General features: G+C 41.6%; 1 pseudogene; it reads right to left on the bottom strand.

The window, feature by feature from the left end:
• Nucleotides 1-8144: 8144 nt before the first annotated feature.
• LOC127637278 (uncharacterized) lies at nt 8145-11042 on the bottom strand (annotated as a pseudogene).
• Nucleotides 11043-20899: the final 9857 nt, after the last annotated feature.

Below are 20899 nucleotides of genomic sequence, written 5' to 3'. Positions count from 1 at the left end.
AACGACTGCACACCAAAGACCCCTCTGTCAAGCTCCTGAAGTTTGCAGATGACACTACTGTCATCTTTCTCATCTAAGATGACAATGAGTCTGCATACAGAAGGTAGGTTGAAAGGCTGGCTCACTGGTGCAGTCATTACAACCTGGAGCTCAACATGCTCAAAACAGTGGAGGTGATTGTGGAATTTAGGAAGAACGTCCCAACATTGAAGTGGAGTCATTCAGGTTCCTGGGCACTACCATCACACAGGTCCTGAAATGGGAGACCCACATTGACTCCATTGTGGAAAAGGCACAGCAGAAGTTGTAATTTCTTCACCAATTGCGAAATTTCAACCTGCCACAGGCACTGCTAATCCAGTTCTATTCAGCAGTCATTATGTCTGTCCTCTGCACTTCATTAACTGTCTAGTTTGGTTCAACTACGAAATCGGACATCAGAAGACAACAAAGGACAGTTCGGACTGCTGAGTGGATTATTGGTTGCTCCTTGCCCTCCCTTCAAGATCTATACACTTCCAGAGTGAGGAAAAGGGCTGGTAAAATCACTTTGGACCCCACTCACCCAGCCCATTATATTTTTGAACTGTTGCCTTCTGGCTGACGCTACAGAGCACTGAGCACCATAACCATCAGGCACAAGAACAGTTTTTTCCCTCAGACTATTGATCTCATGAACAGTTAAAACTATACTATAATTGCGTGCGATACACAGCCTAGTCAGTTATCTTATTTAACATATCCTACCTCGTCTGCATTACATTCCCTTGCACTGTATATAACAGATTTGTATTTGTACATACTGTATGTATATTTTATTACTGTGTATTTCTATATATACTTATATTTTGATTTGCTTTCATCTCTGTCTTGTTGTTGTATTGTTTATGTACTGGAAGCTTCTGTCACCAAGAAAAATTCCTTGTATGTGGAAGCATACTTGGCAATAAAGCTCTTTCTGAATCTGATGTGTTGATATTTTAGTTACAAAGTATAAAATTCCAGTGTGTCTATCCACATTCTGCATGGAATCTCTGTACAAAGCGCTTTCATGTCTTGTCTTTTGCTCCATCAATCACTAAATTAATTTAGACACCAGTGCTGGCCAGGTTTACACATGTAAAAAGCTTTCCCATCTGTTCTTTGCTATTCCGCCACTCCTCTGGGGGGCACTCATTATAATATTCTGCTGTACAACAGGCATATTAATTAAACTGTTCCTCTTGTGTTTTGGTTTGGATATGAGTGGCAAATAGTGGCAGAATTTTCATTGTTTTTAATTTAGTTTTGTTTAATAATGTGTGTAGGCTACTTCTACTGAAAACATGAACATATGAAACCTTAGTAATGCAGGTTAGTTACAGTGTTTAAAGCAATTCGCTGACATAGATGAATAACAGAAAGTCAAAATTCAAAAAGCTTGCTTTTAATTAAAGGCCCCTTGTCATAGCTGAACTTCACACAAACTTTGAAGCCTATTGACTTTAACTGAGTCTGTCAAGCTCTTCCAGCCTGGATCCCTCCCCTCTGTTTACTTCCCTCATCCTGACCTCAACCAATCAGCGTTCAGCATTCCATTGCATCACTGCAGGATGCATACACAGGGTTGCTGTGCAATGGCAATATTTCATTACAGAGGGTAAAGCTGCATTAATCAGAGTTTATTTATTGCCTACTCAGTGCTTCAAAACATAAATTTTTGATAGTCATGTTGACATTATCACCAATTTGTCTGAATGAAACAATTGGCTGGTTTACTGAATGCTCACTCAACACAAAGTGAAAACTGTGGGGCTATATTAAAGGTCTGTTGCTTGAGGTCCACTAGTTTTGGCTTAAGATCAGAACTGTACTGCGGCCAAATTTAAATGTGACCTATTTCTATGGCTTGTGTGTGCAAGTTGATGATTCTTTCACTGGCACGGAGGACAGAGCACTGTGATGTGTCTCTGTACCCAGAAGAGAGGGTTATTACATAAGCTTTCAGTCTCTTTCTCCCATAACAACCTTGGCACTCATCCCAGGCAGCATGCACACACATGGGTATTGGTGGGTTTGTAGGGCCAATCTTGTACTGTTGCTATTATTGCAATTGTCTACCTTAGTGCTCTTCCTTTTCCCCTTCATCCTGGAAGACAAAAGCACAAATTAGCGCAGAGAAAGACACATAGTAATACCAAGTACCATGGTATTACCTTCTGATAGCATCACTGCACCATTGTACCACCACCATACTTTTTAACTGATGAACTGTCCTGCTAGTTAATAGAACCTATGTTTTGTACCACCTATGTACCATTCTGCACTTTGTTAGGAGTAAAAATCACTCTCTTTTTTTTTGTTGTTGATCATTCTGATGCTGAATTTCAGTCCTGCGCAAATGTTATGAGCCTGGAGCTCAAAACTTCAAATCCTAATTTTATCTATTGATATAGGACAGAATTTCACTTATGTATTCCTCACAATAATAGCAAATAAACCATTGTGTTTTATTTACTTAGTTGGCTCTCTCCCCAGCTGATTTATTCATGACTCAAAACACATACGCCACAAAATACACTATTCTGCTGTCGTCGCTAATCGGAATACTGCACTGAAACTTCAGTACAGCAGATGGTGTGTGTGTGTGTGTGTGCAGTTTACAAAAACATTTTTTAGGTTAAAAACTGGTAATTACAAAGGTATTATGCTATGTGGTTTATGAGTACAATTCTAGTGTCCCCATAATTCAAATCAAATAAATATAATTAAAAAAAATTGCAATAATACAATAAGTAAAAGTGAAAAAAGAAGAGGGAAATCTGTAAATACTAATATATTACATGTGACTTAAGTATTTCTTATATTGTGAATATCAGACACATGTTTTAGCAGCTAGTGTGGTTTTGTTTTCATCTTCTCCAAGTACATATTGGAGTTACTCTGTATCAGAGTTTATGGAATTAATGATGAAATGTTTCAAATTGGTTAAAGAATGTTTCTCTGACAGTCTGGTACTTTGGGCAAATGTCAGGCGTGGTTGCTGAGATGAGACAGGAGACGTAGGATCTATTTGCTGGCTTTAATAAAAATGATAGCAAAACAAACTCAAAACAAACAAGAACTGACAAAGGAGGAACTAAACTAGGGTATTTATACATACATGGCCTAATGAGGGAATGGAAAACAGGTGAGAACAATAAGGAACAGATGGCAGTGATGAGGGCAGAGCATACTGGGTAACGTAGCCCAGGGGAAACACTTCAAAATAAGCGTCCTAGGAAACATGAGGGAGACAGACTGTGACAGCAAATAAAAAGGAAGTGTATCTCATCTTCTATTTAGTTTGTATCACACTATCTTCATAACCTCTGCTCTTTCGGTAACCAGGACCTCTTATGTCTTCCTCGATCTATCTCTAGATCATGGTCACTTAGTCTATGTTTAGACAGAATCTTTCTTTCTTTAAATTGTTTAATTGGTAAGTAATTTGGTAGTTCTGTTTAGGGCTGAATAGCATTGAAGTTTGTTGTGGAGTTCAAATTCAGTTTTTAAAGTTTCATCGTGATCATGTTTTCATCTTTTGTGAATTTCATTAATACGTTTAGATTTGTAATTGGAGTGGATATCAAATTTGCTTTAACACGTTTCAGAGTGAGAATATTCACAGGGTGTGATACAGCAGGGTTTTCATTGGCGAGGAGGGCTTTATATTTGATAGATTCTGGATCAGACAGTTTGAGGTGGTACCAGAATTATACGACTCTTTTCTGAATGTCAATGCTTAAGGGGTACAGACCTAATTCAGCCTTACAGGCACTATTTGAGGTGCTTCAATATGCACATAAAATATTTTTTTCAAATCCTATTTTTGTCTGTTGACGTTTTATCCCAATGGTGAAAATTTGTAATGGGTCCCCATATTTCACATCCATATTTTAGTATTAGTTTTATTATAGAATTATTTATTCATTCCTCTGTAAGTGAACTGGAATCGGTTTCCCTGAGATCTGGTCTTTTTCTGGAACAACATAACTCTGGTTTTATCCAGGTTGACTGGCACTGCCAAGTCGTGACAATAGGGTGCAGGGTGAGAACCTCTCCGCTGTAGGTGATAGCACCAGAAGATCATCTGCATACAGCGGGCACTTCACTTCAGTGTAGTGTAGAGTGAGGCCAGGGAAGCTGGACCGATCAAGAGCTTCTGCAAGATAATTTATATAGATGTTTAATAGAGTCAGACTCAGACTGCATCCCTGTCTCAATTCACAACCCTGCTGGAAGAATATACTTCTCTGATTTCCCATTTTTACTCTTTGTCTATATGGATTGTATAATATAAAATGTTTTCCCACTAATGCTGATTTGTAGGAGTTTGTAAATTAAACCAACATCCCAAATGGAGTCAAATGCTTTTTAAATCTGCAAAGCATGCAAACATTTTCCTGTTTGCCCTTGATGTTTTTGTCTATTAGGGTATAGAGAGTAGATGTGACCTGATGTTTTGGTAAAAAGCCAGTTTGTGATTTATTTAGGATTTTATGTTATGTAAGGAATGTGACTATACCAATATTTATTATACTGCAGAATAACTTCCCTAGGGCACTGCCCACACAAATACCACAATAATTATTGGGGTCAAATGTATCTCCTTTTTTGTATATAGGAACGATCAGTCCTTCAGACCAAATCTCAGAGAAGATGCCAGACCATAAAACCAAATTAAATAATTTGACTAGAGCTTAAAAGATGTTGTGGCTGCTGTATTTAAGAATTTCATTACTAATGCATCTTGTCCAAATGCTTTCTTAATACGATAGCAAGACAGACAAACCCAAGGGCAGAGGAATAGTTCAAAGGGTTTATTTACAATATATAGAAGTATTCACTGAGTTGTGGATGTCAAGGATCCCAAACCGGCAGCAGCAGCAGCAGGAAGAGATCTTTGAGAAGAATGTGCATGGCCGCACAAAGGGCAACCTGTGAAGTGTGTGTTCGTAGAATGAGTGTGTGCATTGTGGAACACTCCATTGAAGCTAAGTGAGGTGCAGAACAACACTCAGCAGGGTAGGGCGATCTAGCTCCCGACACACAGGCAAAGACTAGGTATCCTCCTTGGAAACCCGGCTGACACGCAGCAAACTGGAAGGCAACCACACACCCGACATGTGAGCAACCAACAGATACACAAGACGGGTCAACTAGACAGAGAGAGTGAGGTTATTTAATTCACACCAAACAACAATTCAGTAAAGACACTGAGAACACGAAGGGCTTAAGAAGGGAGAGAATTAGAGGGGAACAGGTGTTGCTCGGCATGCTAATTAGTGTGATCAGCGTTCCCCTGGGAACAATCAATGATTGCTGATCATTGACTGATCATGCATGCCGGCCATGCCTGCAAGATATATGGGAGAGAATATAACAAAACATACTAAACCAACTGACAAACTCAACAGACATGTTATTTTATTTTTGACAGCATTATATATGTATCCAAAGGTTTTTGATAGTTTTTTATTGTTTTCATGAAATATTCAAGATTTCCCATTATATATTTTTTGGGACTGGTTGGTTAATATTTTTTATATAGTTTTTTTTAAAGTAAGAATTCCACATTTTGGCATTTTGCAGTGGTGTTTCAGATTCAGATCTGACATTTTTTTATAGATCTAAATTTAAAATAGTTCTCTCTTTTGTTGTGTATAGTCTTTTGTACTTTTTCGGGCAGTTAAGTAAGAGAATTGTGAGTTGCCATCTGATTGGCTGGTTCTTTATTTTTTTGTTGGCAAGTGGTCTTAGTTCTTTTCTAAGACATTTACATTCATCATCGAACCAGACAGCATTTTTTATTTTTCGTTGATTTGTTTTAAGTTTGTTTGGTTTTCTAGTGTTAGATAAAATGGCCAATTTTTCAAATGTGTAATTAATTTTGTCTGTTGCTTAATTTATTCCATTTACCTCTGGGGGGAAATACGTAGACAACGGAATAATCTAACATATGGAATATAGAGTTTTAACTTTGAGTTTTTCAGTGTTTGATTGGTCCCTCTTCTTTAGTTTGCTGAACTTGTGGAGAGTTGTGACTTGTGTCATTTGTTCTTTGTTTCTCTTTAAGTCTTCAATCTCTTGTATTAAATACAACAAGTCAGTTCAAGTAAGCTTCTGCATGTTGTTTCCCAGTAAACAATTACCGTTTTTCAACGTTGAAATATGGTTGAAAATAAGTCGGTCCGCCTTGGACTGGTTTACGACATGATTTCAACTAAGTAGTTTCGGCTGGACTGTTTGACTACGTGTTTTCAACTGATCATCTAAGATGTTCAACTGATAATCTAAGACAGCTAGGATAATTGTTATAGGCTACATGCTAAAACAACGGAGAAAACAAACTACCAAACCATGTTTATTATTATCTCAAATAAATTTAAAGACATTTACATATTCCGTAATAAAATATATATATACAATCCACGGTTGAATCATGGAATCCATGGTTGAAGATTTACGTCTATTCAATGTCTAATAGACGACTTTTTGCTAGCTGGGTTTCTTTCAGGTGGGACATCATTAATTCTTTCAGTTCAACAACTTCTATCTCCAGGAGTGAGATATTTTTTTTCATTTTTGACATTGGAGATTGAGTCAAAAATGCTGCTTTTGTCGTCGTGTTTTGGATGTCTTTTATATGAGAAGATTTGGTATTTTGGATCTTTGTGGTTATCTTGTATGGGAGTTGCATTAGTTTTTTTAATTGTTACAAAATCTCCCATAAATGCTTTGAGAGCAGCCTCTTATCCCTGGATCATGACCGTGTCATTCTGATATGTTCAAGTTAAAGAGGGTGTTAGGATGCCCCAGAATGCTCGTTATATCATCTCTCCTGCTTTATTGCATAATATATATATATATATATATATATATATATATATATATATATATATATATATATTTGTATATGTGAAAGTCATCAAGAAACACACAGCACGGCACCTCTGAACATGAACAAAACATGATTTTATCAGCAAACATGTGACAATTTTGATAACAATTAACAATCCTAAAATCAAACAGTCTGGTACTGACATGTTTATCAATCATACTCTCCTGTGGAAATCAATGTCTTCTACAAAATGATGTGAATCAAGTAACACATATAAGAAATATTCCAGGTTCTATACAAGTTAAACTCAATTGACAGGTTTTGTGACATTCTGTTGATTGCCACAAAAATTAATTTCGACTCGTCCCTCCTTTTCTTTAAAAAGAGCAAAAATCAAGGTTACACTGAGGCTCTTACAATGGAATTGAATCGGGCCAATTTTGGAGGGGTTATGGCCAGAAATGCGAAGCTTATAATTTTATAAAAACACACGTAATTCTTCTAATAAAACTTGTGTATTATTTGAGCTGTAAAGTTATTTAAATTGTCATTTTTACAGTAATTTTAGGGTTTGTTGATATTACATCATCATGGCAATGAAGTTGTAAAATTGGCAATAACTTAACACAGAAAAATGTCTTGTAGCCATACTTTTGATACAGTGAGTATTTTAAAATGTTCGAATTGGCCCCATTCACTTCCATTGTAAGTGCCTCACTATAACCTTGATTTTTGCCTTTCAAGGAAAAGGAAGGGCCAGTCAAAATACATTTTTGTGGTAATCAATATTATGCCACAAAAGCTGTTGATTGAGCTGAACTTGTATTGAACCCGGAATTTATGGGGTGGCTGTGGCTCAGGTGGTAGAGCAGGTTGTCCACAAATTGCAGGGTTGGTGGTTCGATTCCCAGCCCACATGACTCCACATGCCGAAGTGTCCTTGGACAAGACACTGAACCCCAAGTTGCTCCCATTGGCAGGCTAGCGCCTTGCATGGCAGCTCTGCCGTTATTGGTGTGTGAATGTGACGCAATGCAAAGTGCTTTGAATACTGCTAAGGATAAATTATTGCTAAATAAGTGCAGACCATGTATTATTTATTTATTTATTTGCAAAGATTAATTTTTAAAGAGACTAAATATAAATATATATATATATATATATATATATATATATATATATATATATAACAAGATCATTGACCACAACATGTCTTCTGTAGTTTACAGAAACATCTACTGATGCACAACCTTGGACACATCATCAGTGTTGTTTCCAGGAGTCACTGGGTGTTTCGGGTCTTACAACAGACACCCTCATCCAGGCGACCCGACCGAGGCTGATCAGGCCCCGGCCTGTGTCCAAGTGGCATTCTACTGCCCCCACTGCTCTCCCCTCTTTAACCAGGGCCATCTGGATGCTTTTTCTGCTGCCTCCACGTTGTTGCCTATGGCTCTTCTTTGATTAGCACCTTTTATGCCCAGGGTACCGTAGGACTTGCTCAGGGAGTAACTAGCAAATCCCCTACTGCCCACCTCTACTGGCATACACCTGGTCCTCCAACCGTTCCTCCGACAATCCTCCACCAGTTCTTGGTATTTCTCCCTTTTTCTCTCTTGAGCTTCCTCCATCCTCTCCTCCCAGGGCACTGTCAGCTCTAACAAGATCAGATGTTTGGTGGCCTCAGAGACCAAGATGATGTCAGGTCTCAATTTGGACTGGGTGATGTGTGTTGGGATTTTCAGCTGCCTTTCCAGATCGACTGTCATCACCCAGTCTTGAGCCATGGAGAGCAAACCTACAGAGCAGTTTTTTGATGTTTTCTCTGGCTTTTGTCCTTCCTTGATGAAGTGAATTGTCTTGGCTGAAGCTTGGGTGTATCGGCTGTCCTTGATTCCCTTGCTGATTGCTTCAGCGATGGATTTGAGGACCTGGTCGTGCCTCCATCGATACCGGCCCTCACCCAGCGCCTTGGAGCAGCTGCTCAGGATGTGGTCTAATGTTCCTATTTTGGAACAAAGAGGGCATGCAGGTGTTTCTATTTTGCCCCATGTGCACAGGTTGGATGGACTTGGGAGGACGTCATAGACCCCCTGAATCAAGAACTTGATTCTCTGGGGGTTCCACTTCCAGATTTCCTTCCAGGTGACACTCCGCTCCATCGCCTGCTCCCACTTCATCCAGGCGCCTTGCTGCTGCATGGCCACTGCTCTGCTGGTTCGCTCTTCCTCAACTGAAGCTCGCACCTCCTCCTGTACCAGCCTCTGCCTCTCCTTTCCACTAGCAGAGTCATATCGGGTCGCTGTTAGACTCCCGAGTCCGGCTCTGCCTTGCGCCACTGTTCCAAGGATTGCCTTGTGCTTCAGCCGTGCCTCTGCCTGCTGGACAGCCTCGGCTGCCCTCCACTTCCTCCCTGTCCTCACAACAATCCCTGCGCCGGACACTTTGGTATATCTGGATCCAGAGTACTGCAGGTGTTCTCGTGTCCGTGCAACGATGAACTCCTCCCTGACTGAGCTAAAAGGGAGCCTGAGCTTGTTGGTGTTCCCATATAGCCCGATGTTACTCAGGCTACGCGGCAGGCCCAGCCATCTGCGTAGATAGCTGCTCACCTTCTGCTCAAAACCTTCCACCACTGTCATGGGGACCTCATAGATAAGCAGAGGCCAGAGGATTCTTGGGAGGATTTCATGCTGGTAGACCCAGACCTTGAATCTTCCAGGGAGCCCAGACTTATCCACTGTTCTCAGCCATCCCTCTAGGTCAGCACTGGTTGCCTTGATGGAGTCTCTGTCATTCAGGCTGCAGTTGAAGACCTTCCCAAGGCTCTTCACTGGTCTCTCAGTAACTGACGGGATCTGGTGTTCTCCCAGTCTGAAACGGAATTTGTCTGTAACCTTCCCCTTCTTTAGGACCAGAGACCTGGACTTTGCAGGTTTGAAGCTCATGCGTGCCCATGACATGAGTCTCTCCAACACCTGGAGGATCCACCTAGCTCCTGGTACCGCCGTAGTTGTCACTGTGAAGTCGTCCATGAATGCTCTTATGGGAGGTTGCCTTACTCCAGCCTTGCTGAGGGGGCCTCTGCACTCTGTTTCAGCTGCCTTGACCAGCATGTTCATTGCCAGTGCAAAGAGGGTCACTGAGATGGTACAGCCAGTGATTATCCCCACCTCCAGCTGGTGCCAGTCAGATGTTAGCTGGGTACATGGTGTTTCTCCAGTGCAACCTCCACCAGCTTGTGTGGTATTGAGCCATAGGCGTTGGTGAGGTCTAGCCACAGTACAGCCAGGTCCCCTCTGCCTTCTCTTGCTTCCCTGATAAGCTGGGTTACCACGCCCGTGTGTTCCAGACAACCAGGAACTCCTGGTATTCCTCCCTTTTGCACAGACGTGTCGATGTACTTATTGCTCAACAGGAAGTTGGAGAGCCTCTTGGCCACGATGCTGAAGAAGATTTTGCTCTCCACACTGTGCAAGGAGATGACCCGGAACTGGTTGATGTTCTCAGACTTCTCCTCTTTTGGTATGCACACTCCTTCCGCATACCTCCATGGCTGGGTGATCTTCCCTCTCCTCCAGATAACCTTCAGAGCCCTCCAAAGCCGATGTAATAGCTTTGGGCAGTTCTTGTACACCTTGTAGGGCACTCCACTTGGGCCTGGTGCTGAGCTTGATCTTGCTCTCCTCACCACTTCCCTTAGGCGGGGCTCCTTCAGGTCGAAGTCTAATGAAGGCTCTGGTGGTGTTATCAGCGCATTGCTTGGACCCAGCGCTTGTTCTCTGATGGAGTCACTATAGGTGGCCTTGAGGTGGTCGTTTATGGCATCCTTGGAGCAAGTAAGGCGGCCAGCCCTCTTTTGGCCAAGGAGCTGCTTGGTCAACTTAAATGGGTTGGCCAAGAATGCTGCCCTCTTCCTGGCTCTCTCCTTTCGCCTCCTTCTGTGGAACTCTGCCCTCCGTAAGGTTAACAGTTGTTTTCTTAGGATTGCTCTCAGGTCCGCTAGGCCGGCTCTCTTGACTTCCCCCGCTACTTTGTATTGCCTCTTTAGCAGCCTGAGTTCGTCCCTGAGGCACTGAATTTTCTTTACTCTGTGGCTTGGAGCATATGCAGATGGAGCAGGCTTGGGTGCCTCAGTTCCAAATCGCTCAGCTGCGATATTCACTATGAGGGTGGTCATCGCTCTCAATCGATGGTCCACGTCACCCTTAGCTGTCACTTCCAGGACCTGGCTTACATCTTCATCAAATTGTTGCCACTCAACTCTCTTGTGGGATTTGGGCCACTGGATCTTTGGTTGGACCGCAGGGGCACAGCCAGTTGTTATGGCTGCAGCTAGCTGGCTTCTGAGGCCATGTATGTTGTCGGGAGATTCTGACTTTTGGGTTATAGTGGCATGTGAGCTGCTGACAGCAGATATTGGCGACACTAGGAGGCTCTGGGCACTGTGGGTTGCCTCCGGGCCTGGCTCCTCCTGCGTCTTACCAGAAGTCGCTTCTGTGCGTTGTGTCGTCGTTGCCGCTGTCAAGCATTTCATTCTGCCTTGATGAATTTTTAAACCCCTCTCGTTCTTGCAGATCCTACCGCAGATGCACTGAATTGTCGATGTCATAATTCCTTTGTTCTGTGTCGTTGTCCTTGAGTCCGTCCTGTTGGGGTGCTCATCCTCCCCCCCCTCTCGGGCACCCCTGGGGGTATTTTTCTTTTGTAGGTTTAGTAGCTTGCTATTGGGTTCTTCCTTACGGAAGAAGTGGTTTGGGCTGCCAACCCTCTCCACCCCGGGTTGCCGTCTCTCCGGCCGTCATCTGTCTCTCCAGATGTCACCACATTATTTTAAAATAATTACAAACATTAATTCCTTAAAAACTCTTGTGAATGAGTGTCTTACAATATTCCAGTTGCAGCTCCACAGCAGCAGCAGTTTCAGGGCAGAAGCTCCAGGTCAGCATTTTTAGGGTGGGAGTGAGGACAGAGCTATGATCATTTTATTGATTGCAATATAAAAAACATTTACTAAGATCTGCTGCTTTTTTATCATCAAACATTTTGTATATGGAAGTCGGGGCGCAACGCTGCATGTGCAACTCGTGACGCAGGCTCTGTGTGTGTTTGTTTGCTTTTGCATTTGTGTTTTTAAGAGTTTTTGTTTTGTATTAAGTGTTTTTAGCTTTTCTTATTTATAAACACGATGGCTAAATTCTGGACAAATCTGGGACTTTTGTTGGTTATTTTACACCCAATTGTGGCTTTCTGCAAACCGCTGGCTGGAACATGTATTCCAACCATGGAAAACCTGGTTTATTTGTGGAGGCTACTGGTTTACCTCTGCACAGACCCTTTTTGAGGTTCACCCTTTTTGAGGGCCGGTCGTATCAGTACAAGCTCCTCCGCTTCGGTCTATCCCTGTCGCCTCACGTCATTACAAAAGTTGCAGAGGCAGCCCTTGATCCTATGTCTCCTATCTCATCTCAGCAACCACACCTGACAGAAGAACTGACCAAACATGGATTTAGCAGCTGTCCAAATTCTGCTTCTCAAACAAGGGGACTGTCCAATTGAGGATCATGTCTGTGAGTTCTTAGAACTAGCGAATTTTGTGCACTATCCAGACCGCTCTGGTGGTTTTCATCCGGACCGCTCTGAATAGTGCACTGAAGGAACTGATGCCTCCGGCTGATCCTCACTGGACAATGCGAATATGTAAACCTGTGTCTTCTTTGGGCAGAGCTCCCTCTGCCACCGGTCACCGTGTTTGTAGAGCTCCATCTCCTCCGGGTAGAACCTACCACAGGGACTTCCTCCAAATGCGATACTGCTGGACGGTAAGCCCATGTGACGTATTTCCACATGTTACCTCCCCTTCGGGCAGGGTGTGGTCTCTGTGGTGTCTTTCCCCTTGGGATAGGACACCCCCCTGACATGCCCCAGTTGAAGGATTTTCCATTTTCTGGGGAGAAAAAAGAAGAGAAGAGGCCATGGCTGGCAAGGCCTTACCTCATTATGAGCAGTTGTCTTGACCCCGGGTTGCGGGGGAACATACAACACTTGTGGGGCATTGGGGGAGGTTATGTTGGGGCCAGGTGCACTTGCTACCTGCACTGGCAATCCACGTAACACAGTTCAGCTAGTTGTGGCATTTCGTATAGGGAATCCTAGTGTTACTACATCGACACAGCAGCGACACACGGCGCATGTGGCAGGGCATCCAGTCCATCACCAACTACAGGTTGCCTGTGACAAAGATGCCTCCCTTCCAGATGCGCTGAACGACTTCTACACTCGGTTTGAAGTGCAGAACGAGGTGGTGCGAGGAAAACCACCCCTCCTCCCAATGACCAGGTGCTCTGTCTTACCACGGCGGATGTGAGGAAAACTCTACGTAGAGTCAACCCACGGAAGGCTGCTGGACCAGACAACATTCCTGGCAGAGTGCTCCAAGAATGTGCAGACCAGCTAGCAGATGTTCTTACCGACATTTTCAACATCTCTCTGAGCAGTGCCGTCGTTCCAACGTGCTTCAAGGCCACCACCATCATCCCCATAACAAAGAAGTCTTCAGTGTCCTGCCTCAACGACTACCGTCCCGTCGCACTCAAACCAATCATCATGAAGTGCTTCGAGAGGCTCATCATGAGGCACATTAAGACCCAGCTGCCCCCTCACTAGACCCACTGCAGTTTGCATATCGTCCAAACCGTTCAACAGACGACGCCATCGCCACAACCCTCCATCTGGCCCTCACCCACCTAGACAAAAAGGACTCATACGTTCGAATGCTGTTCATAGATTTCAGCTCAGGATTCAACACAATAATTCCTCAGCACCTGATTTGAAAGCTGAACCTGCTGGGCCTGGACACCTCCCTCTGCAACTGGATCCTGGACTTCCTGACTGGGAGACCTCAGTCAGTCCGGATCGGGAACAGCATCTCCACCACCACCACACTGAGCACTGGGGCCCCCCCAGGGCTGTGTGCTCAGTCCACTGCTGTTCACTCTGCTGACTCACGACTGTGCAGCAATGCACAGCTCGAACCACATCGTCAAGTTCGCAGATGACACAACCGTGGTGGGTCTCATCAGCAAGAACGACGAGTCAGCATACAGAGAGGAGGCGCTGCGGCTAACGGACTGGTGTAGAGCCAACAACCAGTCCCTGAATGTCGACAAAACAAAAGAGATGGTTGTTGACTTTAGGAGAGCACAAGGTGAACACTCTCCGCTGATCATCGACGGCTCCTCTGTGGAGATCGTCAAGAGCACCAAATTCCTTGGTGTTCACCTGGGGGAGAACCTCACCTGGTCCCTCAACACCAGCTCTATCACCAAGAAAGCACAGCAGGTGGAAGTGACCAATGAGTCAAATGTCTGAGACTGAATGCATAATAATAAATTATGGGCCTAGCCCACCTTTGTCAATCAGCCTATTTAACTTACTCAAGTGTAATCTAGGACGTTTTCCATTCCAAATGAAGGACATTTGACTATGCTGTCAAATTGCTTGAAATAAGATAGGGGGACATCTATAGGGAGAGACTGTAGCAGGTAGTTGAATTTTGGAATACAATAAATTTTATTAACATTAACCTTCTCAGTCATAGATAAATGTAATGAAGCATGAAAACCTTTTTATTAAGGGGTCAAAATTAACTGAACAAAATCACACAAATTTGCTTGGAATAAAATACCCAACTACTTAATGCCCTGTTTGGGCCACTGGAAGGCACCCGGCTGAAAAGCAATTACCCGGCAGTATGCTGTCAGCACCAAAGCTTCAGATTTAGACCAATTAAATGTATCATGAGAAATTATAAAATAAATTAATAATTCTGTGGTGGCAAGGCATAGATCAAGTAGGGTCAGAGACGAATAATAAAATATAATCCACGTAAAGCAAAATCTTATGCGTCACACCTCCCGCCATCACCCCTGGAAAAGCATCCTCCTTTCTTATCGCGGCTGCTAATGGTTCCAGGTTAAGACATTAATGGGGAAAGAGGGCAACCCTGCCAGGTGCCTCCATCCAGAGTAAAATAATCTGAAATTAATCAATTTGTTTGTACTGCTGCTACCGGGTGTCTTTAAAGTAATTTTATCCATCCAATAAAAGTATCCCTGAACCCGTAAATTTCCAAAATCTTAAAAAGATTATCTATTCTACCATACCAAGCGCCTTTCCTGGCGTCTGATATTTCACCACTGACCACATGATATTGATGAAACGCCTAATGTTATCAGAAGAGATACGGCCCAGAATAAACCGCACCTGATCTATATGTATAAGAGATGTCATAACTTAATCGGTTAGCCAAAATGTTTGACAATATTTAACATCTAGCTGGATCAAGGAAACTGGACGATAACTCAATATTTAAACTCTCGCTTGGATCTTTGTCCTTTTTAAGAATCAGACTGATCTGGGCTTGTGTCATGGTTGGCGGAAGCTTTCCATTCTTTAATGATTCTGTATAAACTTCTAGCAAGAGTGGAGCCAGTTCTGTAGCATAAGATCTAAAAAATTCCGCTGCACTCACTGATGGTCTTCGCCGGGACTACAGCGTGCAGTCTTAAATATGCTGCTTGATTCCCTGTCCATCATTGGCGTCAAGTGGGGCAGCGTGTGGAGTTTGAATTCAAGTCATGTTGGTGGATTCATTGAGTATGTTCTGCCTTCTGGAGTTTTTCTGTTGGCCCCTGCCAGTTTCAGCAGAGAGCTCCCTGCTTGTTTGCAAGTTTATGCAAACATCTTTCTTCTGATATGGTTTTATTCTACTCATCTCTGGATTTGCGGCGTTTTAATTCCTCGGCCCGCCTGTCAGATGGAGTTTATAACTCTTGTGCTGCTCTTGGAATTGCACGGTGCCCCCAGGGTCATACTGACATCCCTGCAGATTACCGACTGATTCCTCTGACAACCACCACATATCGGCCATCTGGTCTTCACGCCGTCACCCTCCGACTGGTGAAAGTGATGTTAAGCGTGATGTAAATTTTTATAATCTCAGCTTGCTGAAACACACATCTTTTATTTCAGTGCAAAACACAGATGTCACCACTATTAATATGGCCCTCATTAATGCAAGTTCAATATCAAAAAAGTCTTTTATTTGGAATTAATTTTTTCTATCACGATCGATGGACTGTTTATTCATTGACAAATGGACCTGGGGGATCTAACACCGCCAGGCTGTGACTTTTTAAATTCCCCACGGACTTCAGAGCAAGCAGGTTTTGTTGCCACTGTTAGAAACACTTTTAAATGCAGGACACTGCCTATGGATATGTATTCCAGTTTTGAGGTCCAACAATTAAAGATTGACATTATGGGTCCTGCTTTCTGTACACTTGTGTACAGACCTCCCAGATTTAATACGGACTTCATCCAACAATTTTCTGAATTTCTCTCTGGACTGGTGTCTCGTGGTGATAGACTCCTGATTATTGGGGATTTTAATATTCATTTATGCTGTCCATCAAAACCTGTGGTAAATGAATTTATCTCCCTCACTGAGTCTTTAAGTCATACATTAGATATTGTGTTGTCTTTTTGTCTTTCTGTATCCAACTTAGAGGTCTTAGATATTGCCATTTCTGACCATTACTCAATAATGTTTGAGTCTGTCTCTACTTGTCCTCTGCCTATACTTCTCCCTAGGTAATTTTTTAACATTTTATTATTACAGGATGCATGATGTAGATTACTGAACAACAAAACTTGAAATCTAGGTGAATTTATGAATTTATTTATAATATTAAATGTAAGCTACTTATCTTATGAAAGTGTATTGCATACAGTCCATCTCAGCAGTGGGTCATGCCAGCAACAGCCCCCATAGCAAAAGAGTAGAGGAATTAGTTGGCTCGTCAAGCAAATTTAAAACTAGATAAGGCAACTAGGGAAAACAAGTCAAGCAAAATTAGAACTTTTGCCAAACATTTTTCTGTAGTTACAGTGTAAGTCCAACTTGTTACCCCCTTTTTCCATGTAGTTACAGGGTAAGTGCAACATTTGCGGTCTGTAAATTGGCTGTAAAATGTAACAGGCTCTTCGGTCCCACCTAGTAGGGGAATATTACAACGTTACCCTGGAAGACCTAAAAGTAACAGGATCTTTGTCCCCACCCCTAGTGCTTTGAGTCTCAGTATACACAGTAAGTGTGTATATGTTTTAGCTTAACTATTGTATAAAATACTAAAGGAATAAGAAGTGTGGGCTTCAGGCAATTAAGTGTCAACACGGTGGCTTCCTGAAGAATAACTCCAGCTCATGTTCCCACCCCCCCTAAACCTAATAGTGTAAGTGAGACGCCCCTACTCCAAGGTAAGTTTCACAAATAATCATTGGCTGATTTACTTTTAACAATTAATTTATTTTCTTTTTTTTAGGAAACTGGAAATTCTTCTGAAAAGATTTGTCACAATTCTTTGAAATAAAATAATAAAACAGCAAATAACAGGTTCTGTGAATTTGTCTTATAACCTTTGTAAATCTTCAAAACATACATTTTAGACACTTAATATTACACCCCTCAGACATAAATTCTTCAAAATGTATTCCAATATATGGACACCTAAATTAACTCACCAATAACACTGGATGTTATTTAAAAAACTCTAAATAAAGTCAAAGACTCTTGTAGTACAATTCAAATGATTCACGTCAAATAACTCTGATGACTCTTTCAACTTTGTTCAAATGACTCTTTCAACTTCGTTCAAATGACATTGGTCTCAGCTTCACATCAATTAGTTTAAAATCACAGTTCATGTGCACAGTTCAAATAATCACTCAGTTCAGTTCCATCTAACTCAGTAAAATGTTCGTATAGGTATGTGTAAAGAACATTTGTACAAGACTGTTGCAACGATGAATTTGATGCGATCACTTGCAATGACTGATGATGTAAGATAACTTGTAATGATTTGTAACAATGAAACAAAACATCTTAGACAGGACAGTTAAGAGATGTCGTCTGGTTGGCAGGGTAACAAACACAAAAAGACCAGAAAAGCTCAGTGCAGTTCGGGAAAACTCTGGAACTTTCTGGAAAAAATGGTGCGGCTCAGTCACAGCATGCACTTGAATAGGGTCAATCCACAAAAAGAAGAAAAATACTTCTTGAAAGTGATACTTGATCGTTGGCAATTGTCAGACTCTTCTAAATGTCAAAAATACTCAGGAAAAGATCACTCTCGTTCTAGCGCACTTACAAGTACACTAAAGCGATTTGACTCCAGAAACGCAGTATGATTCTAAAAACATTTAATTCTGATTTACGCCAGAAAACAATGTTCTGAATGAAACTCATGGCTTTAGCAACTCTCTTTCATCTCTATCGGATAGTCTCTAACACCGTTCTCCATGATATGGCGTCAACTGAACTTCTGCTTCAACTACGTCTTCAGCTTCACCCGATCACATCAATGTACACTTAACTCACAACTTAAACTGGCTGTGTGCCTCTAAGTACATACTGTGTAGTTACACTATTAATACACAAAGGGTACTCTTTAAATTCTGTGGAATTACACTGTAAATTGTGGGCTATAATATAAAGTGTAACCCGAATCAGTGCTGTTGTCAAGGGTAGCTTTTTTCACCTGAGATCTATTGCTAAAATACAAAACAATTATTTCCCATAAAGACTTGGAAATTGTGATCCACTCACTTATCACATCAAGGTTAGACTATTGTAACTCATTGTACACTGGTCTGCCCCAAACTGCATTATCTTGTATACAGCTAGTTCAAAACGTGGCAGCTAGAATTTGAACAGGGTCAAGAAAGAGAGACCACATTTCCCCGGTTTTAGCACCTCTACACTGGCTGCCTGTGAAATTCAGGTTTGATTTTAAAATTCAGATTTTAAAATCTGTGTCTACAAGGCACACCCTTACTCCCCCACCAGAGTGCTCAGGTCTTCTGATTAACTTTTATTGAGGGTTCCTCGTTGCTGCTATAGATCTAAGGTTGACTGTGTCTTTTCTGTGATAGGTCCTTATCTATGGAATATTATCCCTTTCCATGTGAGGCCAGCTTCATCATTAGCCATTTTTAAATCTTCTTTAAAAATATATGTTTATTCTGTAGCTTTTGAATAGATTATTGAATAGTTTGAAATGGATAAACACATAATGTTGGATTTAAATGTTTTTATTTAATTTATTATGTTTTATATTTAACTTTAATTCAATCTCTTGTCATTTTTTTGGTTTGATCTGTAAAACACTTTGGGTCAAGTCAAGACATTTTTATTTGTATAGAACCTTTCACAACATACATTGTTACAAAGCAGCTTTAATATAAAATTTTAATATCTATAATGTCTATGAGTCATCATTTTGTAGTTTGATAAAATACAATTGTGAATTGTGTTTAAAAATAATTAATTAAATAGTTAAATAATTAAATAAAAAAGAAGGTGACTGTGACAAGGAACACAAAACGGTTAATGGAGAAAATAACCTTGCGAGAAACCAGACTTACTGTGGGGGTCAGTTCCCCTCTGGCTAACATCATGAATATAATGCCAATATTACTTATAGTGCAAGTCATAGTTTAAAATTATTAAACTAAGTAAGTGTTAAGGGTCAGTGTATAAACAATGATTTTGTATGAACTGTAAAATTAATGACTAATGTCTTTGAAGTCTGTCCTGGATTAACTGAAGAAGTTCACATAGATGCAATTGCCCTTGTTAGTTGGCTGATGAAGGGTTTTGTTGGCAATTAATAGATAGTCTATGTATTCCATTATAAGAGTGTTGTCCATCATTAGACCGAGGTGATGCAGGCAGAGATCAGTGACAGTAATTTTGGTGAAAAACAGGATTATAGGGGCCTGGGTAGCTCAGCGAGTATTGATGCTGACCTCCAAGGCATCCTTTGCATCTATTCTCAATTTGTCTGGGAATATCGGTGCAAAAGCGACCTTCCATTGATGTAAAAGTTTCTTGCATTCCTTGAATCGATCACATTTCTTTGTTGTCGAGTTCGCAAAGTCTGTGAACAAGAAAATGCTGTGGTTCTTCCTAGAAAACCTTCCTTTACTCCTTGCCTCACGTAACACAACTTCTTTTTCGGATGATCTCAGAAATTTGCCCAGAATTGATCGGGCCTGTCTCCTTCAGTGGATTGCCGAGCCGGAACCCTGTAAGCTCGCTCGATTTCCAGCTTATGGCCTGCTATGTCGAGCAGAATCAGAAAGAGCCCGTCCAGGAATTCCACCATATTCTGTCCCTCCACTCCCTCCGGGACTCCCATGAAATGGAGGTTATTCCACCGGCTACGGTTTTCCATGTCCTCCAACTTCTCCCAGAAACATGCTCCAAATCCACCTTGGTCGTTATTTAATTAGCAGATAATTCCCTCTCTGATGACTCCACATAATCTATCAGTTTCTCGACATCCCCCACTCTTGTGACCACATCAGTAAATTTCGACTCCATGGCAGTGATCAATCAATGTATCACAGCAAGATTCTCCAACTCAGCAACGACCTTCGTCAGCATTGCCGACATGTTCAACATCTCTCGCCACATTTCCCTCTTCTCTCCGACCAAATAGACTCCCTGGTCCGCGGCCTGCTCAGGGGTGTCAGCCTGAGCAGGTAAGTGTCTTTAAATGTCTCCAGAGCTCGAGGATTTTGAATTCTTTGAAATATTGTCTCCTAGAAGTATTATGGAGCAGAGTGTATCGAAACACCGGTTTATGTCATTAAAAGGTATTAAAACTACCAAAGTGAGTAGAGCTTGCCGATCATCGCATTAGGGTCACGTCATGCAGTATCTAAGTAACTTATTCTTAAAAATGTTGTTTGTTTGGCAGTAAAGACATAATGGACAGAGACCCGATAGCTCCATCTAATAGCAGGCTAAACGAGTACAAAACTGTACTTACAAACAGTTTGAGATGAGCATACATTCATGGAGAACTATTATTATATGTCCAGTATCATTTAAAAACACTTTCTGTTCAAAAAATGTAGGCATTGCTGTAACTGGGGTTATGAATGGTGGTTCTGAATAGTTATGTAAAG

The sequence above is a fragment of the Xyrauchen texanus genome, chromosome 4 (assembly GCF_025860055.1).
Source record: "Xyrauchen texanus isolate HMW12.3.18 chromosome 4, RBS_HiC_50CHRs, whole genome shotgun sequence".
Classification (NCBI taxonomy): Eukaryota; Metazoa; Chordata; class Actinopteri; order Cypriniformes; family Catostomidae; genus Xyrauchen; species Xyrauchen texanus.
This window is presented reverse-complemented; position numbering and strand designations above follow the sequence as displayed.